This window comes from Lactuca sativa, chromosome 2 (genome assembly GCF_002870075.4).
Source record: "Lactuca sativa cultivar Salinas chromosome 2, Lsat_Salinas_v11, whole genome shotgun sequence".
In the NCBI taxonomy this organism is placed as follows: Eukaryota; Viridiplantae; Streptophyta; class Magnoliopsida; order Asterales; family Asteraceae; genus Lactuca; species Lactuca sativa.
Window position 1 is genome coordinate 21,173,042 of NC_056624.2, and position 16,583 is coordinate 21,189,624.

Below are 16,583 nucleotides of genomic sequence, written 5' to 3' on the forward strand. Positions count from 1 at the left end.
TATGTGACTTAGAAAGTGATTGAACAACCAACTTTCTCAAGACTTTGACACCCAACTCTCCGGGCTTGTCAATATGTGGCTTCATCTCCAAGATGTGAACACACATAGACCTTTCTTGCCAATAGGAATTGACTGACCATGAACTTGTGGGTTAGAGATAATGATTGGAGGAGGTGAAGGAACTGAAGCATGATTTCCATGATCCAGTCACAGGACATCATCTTCATTAGGATGGCTTATTCCAAGAGTTTTGGGAAGATCATAGTTGTCTGATCCAAACATCTTTTGAGAGATATTTAAGATAGTTGATTTAAAGTCCTTAATATAACACCCAATATGAAATATTAAGGCTAGGACCCAACACAATATTTTATAACTTGGAAAAGGGATGTCGTAATCCAAGCTATAAAATATTTGAAGGTAGGTGAATGACGATTCACCAATTTCTTCCATGACAAATGAAATAAATTATTAGGTTTTAATTGGATTCGAAACTTCTAGATATTTTGATATTAATTGAAATTTCAATGGCATGTTTCAATCTCGTATGTGCCCTTCAGGTTTTGTGACTGGAATGCCGAGGATCACAAAACAAGGCGTGAATTAACCATGCAAATTACTTGGTACCCTTAATGTTTACCCCTCAATCGATGTGCCGGTTAACCACATGCGCTCCACTAACTGACTTAAGCAAAGTGCAAAGTGTAATTTCATGGGTTGGCACCTTATTCAAATTTTCCTAAAGTAACTAAGATTGGGAATTTATAAAACATTTAGTTACTTTATATTTATCATTAATACTTTTAGCGTAATGTTTCTAGTACATTTCCAGCAGCAAAAGTCGAAAAACTACATTCTGGGGCACCTACTCGTCGAGTGCAGGAACCTGCTCGACGAGTACGATGAGTTTGTACTTGGACTCGTCGAGTCCCCCCATGGACTAGACGAGTCTGCTATCCAGAAAGCAAGATTTTTAGCTTTTTTCACAATTTTGCATCAACTATCAAGCAAACAAGGCTACACTCTGATACCACTGTTGGATTTTGAGCATTCTAACACTCCTAAGGTGTACATTCAACCCTAGAAACCTTGGATCAATGTTTTACTATGATACATGCAAAATTGGTTTTCCTAGTTTCTTAACCTATATAGCATACATGGGGAACTTTTAAACATAAAAGATAGTAAGAAATACATATCTTTAGTTGCTTGGATTCCTTGAGAGCCTTGTCAGCCTAGCACCTAAAGTGTGATGCCTCAAATGTCTCACACAACACCAATGAAACTTGGAATGACCTTGAGATAAATAGACCACTAATTGATCTTGGATGGCCTATTATCAGCTCAAACACCAAAGCCCAATAGAAAGGCCTAACATAAAGCCAAGTGAAATTAGGGTTTCACATAAAATGACGATTAGGGTTAAGTGTTTCTCACTTAACCCATTAAGGACTTAATCCATTAAGTCAATCACTCTTCTAAATAAATCATATGGTGTGATTGGGCTTAGTACACAATTCCATTCCAATGGACCAAATGTGGGTCCCGATAAGTATAAGGCCCATATATCGAAAATTAGGGTTTTCTAAACCCTAATTAGGGTTTCTAACCCCTCACAACCCAATTAGGCTCAAAACCTAAATCCTTAAGCCAATTAGGGTTTCTCTAGGCCTATTAGGGCTTCAGGCATCTCAAACAAGGTCCAAACGCAATCAAAGCACACCGCCGCTCAACACGGCGGCTGGTGGCGGCAGCCACCACCTCACGGTGGTGGTTAGAGTTTCTTTTCATTATTCACATTTCTAATTACATTTTACATTGCTAATCTCCAAAATAAAACACATAATAATGCTAAACACACAGACACACACGTACAACCACCCTAATGGTCGTCGGCGGTGGCATGAGGTGACAGCCACCACCTCACAGTGGTGGTGGTGGTGGCTTTTCCGTGAACTCCGACTAAACAAAACACCCAACACACACTCAAGCCATCCACCTGGTGGCTCACGGCAGCGACATGAATGATTTTATGATGGCAGCCACCACCTCACAGTGGTGGCGGTGGTATCTTTTGGCTTCCAATCACGCAACAATACACCACACGAACTTGAAGCATAGCACACCCACACGAACTCACAGCCACCTCTATGGTGGCTGGTGGTGACGAGATAAGGCTGCGACGACAACAACAACACCATTGGTAACAACAGCGGCACAACGGAGAGAAGGTGCGACAGAAACGGTAGTAGGAGGCGCTTCGTCCTCATCTTCAGTAGCGACAACTATCAGCGGCCTCGTCTTCTCGTCGGAATTGGCCACAACGACAACATCGAACGGTAACTTGGACATCGACATCGCCCCTCCGATCTCCATTTGTTGTGGCGTCTTCCGGGTTCCCAACGGTATTCGATAATGCCGACAGCAAGAGACGCCGGTGGTTGTTCTGGCTGTTGGCTGATCGGAATGGGGTGGAGGCGGCGTCGATGAGGGGAGAAGGAGGGTGGCGGCTGCCACTCTCTTTAGGTTTAGGGTTAGAACCGGGGGTGACAGGTTTATATACCCTGATTCCCCAAACTTATTTCCATAATGACAAGTTCAGCCCCTCCCTCCAGAAATTATTTCGAAATAAACCCCATATTTACCATTTAAACCCTGACCTCGAAAATCCCTTTCAAATCCAATCCCAAATTTACCTAACTGTCCCTCCCGCTACAAATTATTTGCATGTGAAGTGCTTATGTTACCAAATGACCCCTCCTCTATAAAACTTTTTCAATTTAAGTCCACATGATACCAAACACCCCTATCTTCTAAAAAACTTTACAAAATAATTCTCGAATTTTACACTTTAATCCCCGCCTTCTACAATTATGACAGTTAACTCCTTGAGACCAACACCTTGCTATATAATTATAAATTTTAGGGCTACTATCCATTCATTAATTTGTTTATTCATTTATTTAATAAACGGGATGTTACAACTCTCCCCCACTTAAATTAGATTTTGTCCTCGAAATGATTTCTTAATATTTCTCACATGTTAAACTACTCAAGTAACATGGCCACAATCTTGGGCACACCCGAGCCTTTCCAGAGTAACCATGAACAAGCTTTGCAAGGCCCTAAAATCCGCAGGTGAACGAATTCCTTGCAACAAGATCACATCTACTCCGTCTGAAATCTTTTGCCTTGAGATGGTCTGATTCCCTGACAGACGACTCATACTGAATCATTATCGTTGAATCCAGTCCGTTTATCCCTCAACGTACTACTCAAATTCTAATAGCTTGAGATTCCCCACTATAAAACATGATCACAAACCAAATTATCCCTGCAGATCACTTATACTTGCCCAAGGCTCAACTAATCCCACTATGAGTGGCTTGTCACTTCCCAATTAACCAGCTATTACGTCCGTACTTGCAACCTAAAACACAAATACTAACACTGCCCAAACGCTGAAACTGCCCGAACAGTGAACTAACTGAAGCAATATTTTACCACATGGCCACTTCCCAAAAGCTACCTAGACCTCCTAGGTCTCAATTCGCTCGCCAATCATCTGAAATACCGGGTTCCAACCCGGCTGCGAAGCCAAAGGACTCCCACTTAGTCGTCTCACACGACTTGTGAACATAATCCTTCTTTGGAACTAGTTGCCACTAGTTATCATTCCTTTATGGCTCTAACAACCTTCTTATCTAACCGATCGGGTCCATGCGTCGAACCCTGTCGTCATCAAATCCACTGCTAAAAGTGATTGCTACATAATCTAAGGTAGCCTTATATCACAAACGGCCCTAAGCAGTTAGTTGCTTCCCCGATCTCATAATTGTAGTGGCGTTCCTATGGTCTTATCAATGGCTCAAACACGTCTAATTCATCTAGGGAAATCCATAAACCAATCTACGGATTTGCCACGCCCTCACTACTGCACCCGAACTGGTGGGTGCCACTACTCCTTCCGCGTCCTAACAACGCTCTCATGCTATCAACGAAAGCTAGTGAATGCTACGTCTACACCCGCAGTCTTAGAACACTCTAACACTATCTGGATGCTAGTGAATGCTACGGTTACACCCGTAGACTTACAACATTTTCCATAATGGGACGAATACGCGCTTGACCTACACTCAACTGAACCCATGTCCTGACTGGAATCCCCAACCTGATTCCCTAAGGTCTGCTATCACATGACCCCACTGCATCAGTATTACACCCATGCCCGTGATAGAAGCGTCACAATAACTTACGAAATCATCTACACTCTCTGGTAGGGTGAAATCTGGGGTCTCGCACAACCGTTGTCTGAGAGTCTCGAAAGCTGTCTGCTGCTCAAGCCCCCAGCGAAAGGCCACTGACTTCTTGGTCAGTCGGCTCAAAAGAACTGCAATCTTGGAAAATTCCCGAATAAATCTTCGGTAACAACCTGCTAAGCCAGGAAACTCCGAATCTTAGTTGGAGACTTCAGAATCTCCCATTGCATCACGACCTCTATCTTAGCTAGATGGACTAGTATACCGTTATGGTTAATAAGGTTTCGAAGAAATTGCACCTCGCGCAACCGGAACTCACATTAGGAGAACTTTGCAAAAAGTCTCTCCCTCTTCAGAGTCTCTAGCACCTCCCTCAGATGCTCCTCATGTTGCTCCTCAGTCTTAGGATAAACCAATATGACATTGTACTCTCCCTATCCTGCCATTATTGCACTATTTCTGGCCCTACAGGCCTCTCAAAAGTTGATCTAAAATCTTGGGTGTCCTCCCGAGACCCTTCTATCTAAACAACTGATTTGGTTCCCTTTTCACAATGTGCTCCAAGTCAATATGTCACTCTCGTGCTCTAGAAGTCATCTCAATGAGGGTCTCGCACCTCGAGTTACTCACAATCTCCCTGCTATCATTTGGAGTATGTCCTATTACCTCAACTTCTTCATTTCCTCATTTTCTACATACTGTGGTACCAAATAAGCTCTTTCCTGAGACTTTGTAGTTATCTCTGCCACAGTCTCGGTCGTCTGGTGGAGATCTAACCACTCTTGTGCCAACTATTGTGCCTCAATCAACTGGGCAAACTCCGCCCCTTTATCTGGTCGAAAGCTCATCCCATGACATAACATCAACTACAACATCACCCAACTCACTACTAATCTCTTTTCATCAATCACATGCTTTGTCCTACATGAGACAGGAAGTAAGTCGGATCTTGTCCCCTTCGGGCAACAACTGATATGAGAAGCGTTGGCGGCATCTGCCAACCATCTGCTGCTAGTAATGGGATCCCTAACCCCTATGATAATCTGGAGCTTCTCAAGCTCTGAAATCCAGAATCATCAACGTACGCATCCCTATCCTAGCCGCTATCTCAGTGTAGAATGCACTCATCCTTTCGTCACAAATCTCTAAAATGCCCTCCTTGATCATACTGAAGATCATAGGAGTCTAGCCAATGATATTGCACGTACTATCATATGGAATGAGCTACCTCATCTGACCATCAAGTTTCCAGGCTCCAACGTCCGAGTCTGATCCCTCGTCGGCACCAAAACTACCATCTGGTCTATCATATAGCGTCGCTAAACTCGAAAACATACCAACACAATCTTCATAGTACTCATCATAACTAGAGGGATCTCACACACTACAAGTTCCATGGGTTCATCATAACCTTCCTTGATTCGAGTACGGATCCTTTGCTTTCAGTATTACGGGCCCATACTACCTTCCACATTTATTCGTACTTTCCTTAAGAACTGCCTTGACTCCACCAAGTCCCTTCTACTACTACTTCTGATCTCATACTAAACTTTTCCTACCCACTCTCCGCTATCATCTGCATAAAAAGTCTCTGCTACCACCTCTTAACTAGCTCGTGAATAGTATTACATATCACTAAGACTAAAGAATTCTTCGAATGAGAGATCCTACCCTACAACGGTTGGACTCAGACAAGAGCTGCACAATAGAGCTAGACCTAACCTTCTAAAATTATTTAATCCTCGTAATATGTAACATAGAATATTCATTTACTATTTAGTAAAAGATAACTAAGACTCCTAAAAGCACAAACCAAGCAGCATTCGAGCATCGAGTAAACATAATCAAGCATATCTCTTTCAGGATATCCCTAACTAATTTGTACTAGCATGCAGTTCATAAAGTTGAGATACATATAACAGGCACATATGGCATCCTTCCTAAATCCTTAGCCCTAAACTAGCATGTTGTTCTCATAAAGCTGATAATCATATCATAACATAAACTTGTATGGGTAATTTGGGAGTACTTACTTGAGCTCGGTAGATTGCATGCACCACACCCTTTTCTCTTTTTCAAAAATCTTTTTGCTTTTTCTAAAACCCTTTTCTTTTCTCAAAACCCTTTTATAAACATGGTTTTTCTTTTGAAAATTGTATACCACTTCCTTAGTTTGAGTTCAGACACACCCGAAAGTGTGCCTGAATCCCTCAAACCATGGCTCCGGTACCAACTTGAAACATCCCAAAAATATGACCCAAAAATTTCGTTTTCAAATCATTATTGAAATCATAAACCATCCAAAGTCATAAGTAAAATCATAAATCATGTATCATAAAACATCATAGTATCTGTCTCAAATAATAATCTCATAACAAAACATCAGAGTAAACTCCCAGGCTATGACTGTGGTGTGTGCCATGCGATCTTCCCGAGCCCTTCCCTTTGCTAGTGGAAGTACCTGAAACCAAAACTGAAAACTATAAGCACGAAGCTTAGTGAGCTCCCCCAAACTACCACATACCGTACAATAACATATATAGAACACATATTGGGCCTTGCCCACTGCATCGGACCCTGCTCGGCATCAGACTGAAGTACGGCATAAATTAGGCCCCACCCACTGCATCGGGCCCCGCCTGGCATCAGACCGAAGTCCGGAAAAAATTAGGCCCTGCCTAGCATCGGACCGGAGTTTGGAATAACTTGGGCCCCGCCCACTGCATTGGTCCCCACTCGGCATCGGACCGGAGTCCGAAATAAACTGAAGATAACATAAACATGAACATATAACATAATAACATATACTGTATCGGGCTTGTCCGGTATCGGACCGGGGTCCGGAACATATAACAAATATCATAAACATGCATGAATAAGGAAGACATCAAGCATACATAACTACTTCTCGGTACCACCCCGACATCAAACCAAAGTCTGGAAACATATAAACTGCATCGAGCTTACCCCGACATAATGCAACAACCTAGATGGGCTGGCATTGGTGCCTTAGACCCGTTCCTACCGGAGGAAAACTCACCTCAAACTGCTGAAGCCCCACTAACAAAACCCTAGCTACTGGATAACATCAAAATAACACCTAATTAATAATTGGGTTCTAATGCATGACCATAAGTCTATGCTTGGGGTAAAAGACTACTTTACCCCAATCTTAGTTTGATCCGATCCCAAGGCCCAATCCAAAGGCCTAACAGTCAACTATGAGTCACAACCCATTATATGGCCCAGTTTTCCAAATTGGGCCCAAACCTTTAAATGGTCATAATTAAAGGCCCAACTACTTAGTCCAGTCCAAACATTTGGCATTTCTAATGGCCCATTATCATATAACTATTAAGGCCCAAATTATGGCGCATCTATGGCCCAATTTTCCAAATTGGGCCCACACCCTCATATGGGCCTTCCTCTAAAGCCTATCTAAATATTCCAGTCCATTAGTTGATCTTAGATGGCCCATTATTAGCTCAAACACCAAAGCCCAACAGAAAGGCCCAACAAAAAGCCAAGTGAAATTAGGGTTTCACATAAAATAACGATTAGGGTTAAGTGTTTCTCACTTAACCCATTAAAGACTTAATCCATTAAGTCCATCACTCTTCTAAATAAATCATATGGTGTGATTGGGCTTAGTACACAATTCCATTCCAATGGCCCTAATATGGGGCCCGATAAGTCTAAGGCCCATATATATCCAAGACTAGGGTTTTCTAAACCCTAATTAGGGTATCTAACCCCTCACAACCCAATTAGGCCCAAAAGCTAAATCCTTAATCCCATTAGGGTTTCAAGCATCTTAAACGAGGTCCAAACGCAATCAAAGCACACCGCCACCCAACACTGCGGCTGGTGGCGGTAGGAGACGGCAGCCACAACCTTATGGTGGTGGTTAGAGTTTCTTTTCATTATTCACATTTCTAATTAAATTTTACATTGCTAATCTCCAAAATGACACACACAATAATGTTAAACACACATACACAACCACCCTAATGGTGGCCGGCGGTCGCACAAGGTGGAAGCCACCACCTCATGGTGGTGGTGGCTTTTCCGTGAACTCCGGCTAAACAAAACACCCAACATACACTCCAGCCACCCACTTAGTGGCTCACGGCGACGACAATAATGATTTTTAGATGGAAGGCACCACCTCATGCTGGTGGCAGTGGTATCTTTTGTCATCCAATCATGCAGCAACACAACACACGAACTTGAAGGGTAAACGCACACCCACACAAACTCACAGCCACCTCCCATGGCGGCTGGTGGTGACAAGATAAGGCAGTGACGACAGCAACAACAACTTCGGTAACAACAACAACACGGTAGAGAGAATGTGCGACAGAAACAACATCAGGAAGCACTCCGTCTTCTTCTTCAGCAACGACAACTATCGGCGGACTCGTCTTCTCGTTGGAATTGACCACAGCGGTAGCAACGAGGTGGTAACTTGGACATCGACATTGCCCCTCCAATCTCCAGTTGTTGTGGCGTCTTCCGGGTTCCCAACGGTCTCCGGTAATGCGGACAACAAGAGCCTTCGGTGGTTGTTCTGTCCATTGGCTGATCAAAACGGGGTGACGGGTTTAAATACCTCGATTCCCCAAACTTGTTTCCATAATGACAAGTTCAGCCCCTCCCTCCAAAAAAATTTCGAAAAAAACCCCCATATTTACCATTTAAACCCTGACCTCGAAAACCCCTTTCAAATCTAATCTGAAATTTACCTAACAATCCCTCCTTCTATAAACTATTTCCATGTGAAGTCCTTATGTTACCAAATGACTCCTCCTCTATAAAACCTTTTCAATTTAAGTCCACATGATACCTAACACCCCTTGTCTTCTAAAAATCTTTACAAAATAAGTCTCGAATTTTACACTTTAATCCCTGCCTTCTAAAATTATGACAGTTAACTCCTTGAGAACAACACCTTGCTATATAATTATAAATTTTAGGGCTTCTATCCATTCATTAATTTGTTTATTCATTTCTTTAATAAACGGGGTGTTACACTTTGTGGCTATTACTAAGACAAATACGGGTAGGTATGTAAGGTAGTATAAGCTCGTACTGCTAAAAGAATAGGAACCATACGTGTGTCAAGGAAACCAAAAAGATCCGAGGTTGAGATATGTGAGCTATAGGGAGTTAATCTATTGGTGATCTGATGAATTTATGTTTATTTTTCAGCAGAGTGGTTACTAGAGATGCGAGATCCAAAGTTGGCGGTTTAGGAGGTGGTGATCCAGTGAGGTTGGTTGTACTAGATGATGAGATTCATGAGTTGATCTTGGCAGAGGTAGTTGCAGCTATTTGGGGTGCTATCCCGGAGATGTTTGGGTAGGTGAAGGCCACTATGATTGAGCTCTTCGATGAGCGTTATGCTGTTGTGCCACAAGTTGTCGTTATCGCAGCCATGACAACATTCGCTGCTGCTGGAGTAGGAGGATCTTTCTAGTGTTACAACTTCAGTAACACGAAGCCTCCATAATCTGATGGTGTCATGGAGCTAATTGTAGCGATGAGATGATTTTCTGACATGCAGGGCTGTTTCTTCACGTGTTCTTGTCCTGAGGACCAGAAGGTCAAGTGTGCCATGAACCTCCTACGCTTGGGGGAGAATGTAACATCCCAAGTCAGAATCAAGAGTTCAGGGGGTAATTTGTAAGTTTGGAAAAGAGGAACTCGGCGAGTAGGAGCTGCAACTCGATGAGTCTAAGCGTGTGTCGGGCATATGTTAAGTGACTGAACTCGCCAAGTCGGAGGCTAGACTCGACGAGTCTGTGCTGGAATGAGAAACCCTAATTCCTAGGGTTTTCACCCTATATAAGGAACCTTAAGCCCCCACCCCAGCCTCTTTAGCATTCCCTTTGATGTCCAGAAGCTTTCCCTATCGATTTCAAACCCTAATTTGAGAGTGGGAAGGATTTAAGTGTGTTTTGGAGTTTGGAGAATAAGGATACTTGAAGCAAGAGTTGGTGGGATCATAGAGGAGCTAAGTGGATCTAATATCCTTTCTTGTTGGCATCAGATTGAAGGTAAAAAGTTGTTGCATTGACTTTGTTGTGCTTAGATTGTTCATGGATGAAGTTTTAGGGCCAAATTGTCACATATGAGTCTCTTTTCGAGCATTGGGTTCAGATCTGGGGTTGCTACTCCAGATCTAGACTGGTCTTCACTCATGAATCTGGAAAGTGATAGCTTTGGGGCTTGATTGAGAGTGTCCTTGCCTTAAACCTTCATTTTAGCTTGATTAGAGCTTGTTGACCCTTGCATGCACGTAAAGTTGGAAACTTTACGTGTGAATCTGGCCCTGGGAGTCCAGATCTATGTATTGGAAGCAATGGAATGGCCTGTGATCGTCTGATTAAAGATGTCACGTGTGGACTCGGCGAGTTGGAAGAACAACTCGGCGAGTCTGTTGAAGATTTCCTTGGACTCGGCGAGTCTGGTCATGGAACCATAACCTTTTCTGGTTAAGCCGTGAATCGGTGATTCGAGGAACGACTCGGTGAGTTGAGCAGGATGGGATTCATAGATTGTTGAACTCGATGAGTCTTGAGGCGACTCGGCGAGTTGAGTCGTGATATAGGAGTTTGGAGTATGGGAACTCGATGAGTCAACGGGTTGACTCAACGAGTAGGGTCAACCAGGAAGGTTGAATTTGACTGAGGACTTGGACTTTGACCAAGGGTTGACCAGTTGACTTCCAGGGGTATTTTGGTAATTATTGGTATTTATTGGTTTTGGTTATTTGGTAATGTTCGGTGGTGGAGTTCGTTTCGGTGGTCGGAGCAGTGTGATCTTATTCTTCAATCGACAGTTGCAGGTGAGTTATCGTCACTATACTAACAGGGTCTACAGCACCAAGGTCGGCCGTCTATCGGATGGAAATCCGGGTATTGTTGTTGTTGGGTTATGTGCATTCTAACACTTCCTAAGTGTACATGCAACCCTAAATACCTTGGATCTATGTTTTCTCTATTATACATGCAAATAAGAACATCCAAGGTATTATCCTAATCTAGCATACAAAAACTATGAATGTAACAAGATAGAATACATACCTCTTGATGTAGCTTGATGTCTTCAAGCTTTAAGAGCTTAGCCCCAATAGTGTGGAAGCCTCAAGTGGAATCACAAATCACCAAGACACCTTGGAATACTTTAGAGAATATGATTACTTGGTTCTCTCTAGTGAAATTGGCTAGCCCTTCTTTAGTGTATCCACACTAGTGCCAATTTCACCAACCAAAGACATCTTTATATAGTATGGAGGATTAGGGTTAAACCCTAATACCCATGACCTTTCATTTCCTAGGATCCATGGGTTAAACACTCCATGGACTATCCATGAAAGCTTAGCCCAACCTAAATGAACTTGGCCCATTCCATATATATAAGAGTCCATATTTAATTAGTTCCTTTTGATCACTTAATTAATTATAAATTAATTCTTGATCAATACTAATTAAATAATATGATTCCATATTAATATATTAGAACTTATAATATATTAATATTAATCATAAACATACTATTCTCAAAAGATTATCCATATAAATTGTGTCGGTGAAGTGCAACCCAAATGGACCATGCCGGGTCGGGTCAAGTACATACCAAATATAGTTATGGACTTAGACATTAATCCAACAAATGGACCATGTCAGGTCGGGTCAAGTACATACCAAATATAGTTATGGACTTAGACATTAATCCAACAGTCTCCCACTTGGATAAGTCTAAAACTATTATTGCGTATGACTTCAAACCTAACTGGCAATCGTAGCTCTTAAAGCTGCTGTCGAACTCTGATCTTGTCAACGAACTTGTCCATTAGATAAGGGATCATATATTCCTCCATTCTAGATATCATATGGACTGAGACATGGATTATAATCATTCTCTCTGTCCATTTGTTGTTTCCCGATTTCCGATTTATGACGACTGACTAATTGAACAAATCAAATCAGTCCTGGCCCGGCCGAGCACTTCCATTTGTCATCATCAAATCATCGAGGGGCCCACAGATATCGCTTTTATCCCGAAGGTAAAAGGAATGGATAAACTTCGACTCATATGGCTTGTTCTACTACTTGTTGAATCATACACAAAGGCACGTTTTATAGCACCGAGTTACCAAATGCGTTTTCGTGCAATCAATGTACAACCAACTCATAGTAACAACTCATATCTCTAGGTTTGAAGAATATAAGATATTATTGTCTCATGATCACTCGTGATAAAATCCATGAAGTGATTCCAATGAGCGCGGGTTGAATCCAATACTCAGAACTTATGAGCACTCATGAGTATTGTAGCCCTTTGTCCAACACCTTACACCTCTACAAGCCAACCCATGACAGTCTTAATTCATATCTACTTCCTACATATGACCGACTGTGGATGGTTTGAATAACTTAGTCATTCCGGTAGAATAACCTAGTTTATTCGGGAAGTCAAAACATGCAAAGTGAAACACAATAATAATTGAATCCAATATGGTATCAAACCCTATGAACATAAATAAAACACCTTTTATTTATCACCATATGATTACACATTATTCATTGTATACTGTTTCAGCTATCAACTTTATTCTTGAATTTAAAACAATAGTTGTCCCATGCTCCAAGCATGTACACTATGTTTTCTTAAACACTAGTCATGCCACACACCAAGTATGCATACTATGTTTGTCTATGATCTTTATTTTGTGAACTAGATCAATTGAACATAACTTCAATGATTCTCTTTTCACACTCCCAAATCCTTACTGCAAATGCAAGAATTCCAAATTCATGCCATTTACAGAAATCTGTTAGATTCTAAACTTATATGCATTGATCCTCTTGTAACGATTATGCACAAAGTCACAAAGACTTGGCAACAATCATTACAGAGTATTCCAAAGGAGATCAACTCCTTGAAATATCCTTCTTGCATTAAGTTTCCTTAATCTTACACAGATTGAAAATTCTAACTTTGAAACATTTCCAGATTCCATTTTGACTATCACTTCTGAACAAGAGTTGCCTCCTTACAGATTATTTCAATATGGTCCTTCCAGAATTATCACTATACTTCCAATTGTCCTTGAGTAACCAATCTTTGGTAAACCTTAGATTGTCCTCGACAATTGTTTAATCCTTTTAGTCATATCCAGTTCTAAACCTTTTCCCTTCTTAATGCCCCAGGCATTTTGGAAAATTTTAGAACGGATGAATATCGCACATGTAATCGATCCTATATCCGAAGCATATGGGACACGATTCATGATGTCTTACATAAAGACTAAACCAGTCTTTTGCTATAATATTTCCATTTCAATTTGCCAAGTTCTCATAATTCAGATTATGAAAAGGGATGCCGTAATCATAATCCAATTTTAGAACGCAAATAATGGACCCATATACAGAATTTCCTTATGTTGAGCCATTCCAACATGAAATTCATATATATCCTTGACTAAATGATTAAAACCTCACGATCTAAGCTTATAGATTTGAGATGAAGCATAATTTCCTCTCCCTTAATTATAGCAAAACAACTTTTTCCCAATTGAAACTTTTGTTTTCTATAATTAACATTGCTAACTTGCAATACTTATCATAATTATCATGCTCCCACTAACATGATGATTATTAGCATAACACTTATGCTCCCACTAGCTTTGACATGTACTCAGAAATCAGCTGGACAGTCTGAAATTTAGATTCACACACCCTTTCCGTAGATAGCTCACCTATGTGTCTAAGCAATTTCAAGAACCATGAAAAGGGATACCGTAATCATGGTCTCAATTGCTTAGGCATTTGCCATTTCTCACAAGTCCATGTTAGTGTGCCGGTTAACCACACGCGCTCCACTAACGACTTTTGAAAATGCAAATAACACAATTGATATCTTCGTAAAATCTACTTAGTGAAAGCGTTTCCTCACCATCATTTTCATGAATCGGAGAGAAACCTTATGACACTTAGATTTATATGGTGTATGAGTTCCTACCCATATGAATTTGTCAAACCATAATCACAAGACAAAGATAATGACAAATCCAAAACCATATGGATTGAACTCAATCTTAACTTCTTGCCACCTGGCAGCTCAAAGGGCCTGCCATTGCTTCCAAGTTGTTATGCAACAAACTGAGAACTCTAAGAACTCATATGCAAAGCCAACTTTAACTGGAATGGGCACAGATATGTCAACACGATAGGTTATAAACCTCAAGTCGTGTGCTAGTGAAGAACTTCAGGTTTTATTCTTGATTATTTCTTGAGACTTTCAAGACCTTTAAGACTCCCACTGTCCTCTTGACATATAAGACTCCCTTGTCAAACATCCAAGAGATAGTGCAGATTCTAATCAAGAAAAACACTTTACCCAATTGGCCTAAGTTGGTCTTTGTTTTATCCAAAACATCACAACTTACCAATTTCAAATGTACAAGAGTAGAAAACTTTTACTCTTACATTTGACAAGTGTTTTAAACCTTCTTTAAGACATGTCATTCAAATGACAATCTTAGAGTATGACTCTAAGACTTGTATTGGAACGAAGTATGACTCATCTTCTTGATTTAACCATTTCAACAATTCAAGTTCCTCTTCTTAGTCATAAGAATGCACTAAGATTTCCTTAGAGAACTAATTTTGATATGGTTTCTTAATCATTAAGATGATCACAAAAACTGATACTAAAGTACTCTCCCATCTTTTCAGATTTGAGAAACTTTTATCCTTCTGCCTAATTTGATTCTTCTTATTTACTGAGCTTTAGTAAACTATGACGAATAATCTTATCGATCTTTTGTGGTGGACTTAATCAGTGCACAAGACTGTGTACTCGATCCTTTAGTCCTTCACTTGACTCACACATCCATGTGAACCAGTAATTAGTCTTAATTTTTCCAAAACTTGAAAGTTCTCATTCATCATGCTATATAACTTGCATGATTTCAAGTCCCGGTCCAAATGAAACTTGGGTGATGAGAATCTTTCCTTATTTGGTGAATATAGACATTACCACAAATGAAAGAATCAACTTCATATTTCCACTCTTGCTCTTAATGGAATCATATAAGCAACAATTTTTCCTCAAAAGCCATTGTAAGGATATTTTAAAATAAATAAAATCAAAAAATTTTTCTTTTATTTTAAAACTTTGCGAAAAAACTTATCCTTACAATCCATATGAAAACTTGTTGTTATCTATTCCTAAGCAATATCTCATAACTCCTAAGAAGTTGCTCAAGAATCCGATCTTCAAACTATGCGATAGAATTCCATCTACGCCATCAGATTCAGCATATTCTTTCTTTAAGTTTCTTCACTTTTCTTTGATTCTTAAAACATCACCATGTGACCCAGTCACGTCATGTATCAGGAATCTCAGGATAGAAACTTAACAGAGTTAGATAGTGGTCTTTACCTGAAGTAGAGTCAAACTTATTGACTTTAACATCCTTAGGTAAATTTGGCAGCTTCGCAACCAATGCCCCTTCCCTTGGCAATATAAACGTATGGACCCTTTGATAATGGTACACGAGACTATCACAGACTTAGCTTTTCTCTTTACCATTTGGTCAACCGAGTTGACTATGGCCGATCCCTTTCCATTGGGAAGAGAATGCTTTACTGGATATCCAATGTCATCATTGTCAATGTCCATAAAGTTTTAGGAAGTTGATCTTAGCAAATAGATAAGATCATTAAGGGTCTTGTCATAGTCTGTTTCATAGGTGTCCCAAAGGAACTCACTATGTGACTTAGAAAGTGATTGAACCACCAACTTTCTCAAGACTTTGACACCCAACTCTCCCGGCTTGTCAATATGTGACTACATCTCCAAGATGTGTTCACACCTAGACCTTGCCTTGCCAATAGGGCTTGAGTGACCTTAAACTTTTCAAGAACTTGTGGGTTGGGGTGAATAATTGGAGGAGGTGAAAGAAGTATGATTTCCAAAGGACATCATCTTCATTTAGGAAACCTTGTTTCACTAGATTTGGGAAGATCATAGGTGTCTATTACAGACATCTTTTGGGAGATATTCAAGATAGTTGATTTAAAGTCCTTAATATGACACCCAATATGAAATATTAAGGCTAGGACCCAACAAACTATTTTATAACTTAGAAGAGGTATGCCGTAATCCAAGCTATAAAATATTTGAAGGTAGGTGAATGACGATTCACCAATTTCCACCAAGATAAACGAAATGAATTATTAGGTTTTAATTGGTTTTGAAACTCCTAGATCTTTGAGATTCATTGAACTTTTCAAAGGCATGTTTCAATCT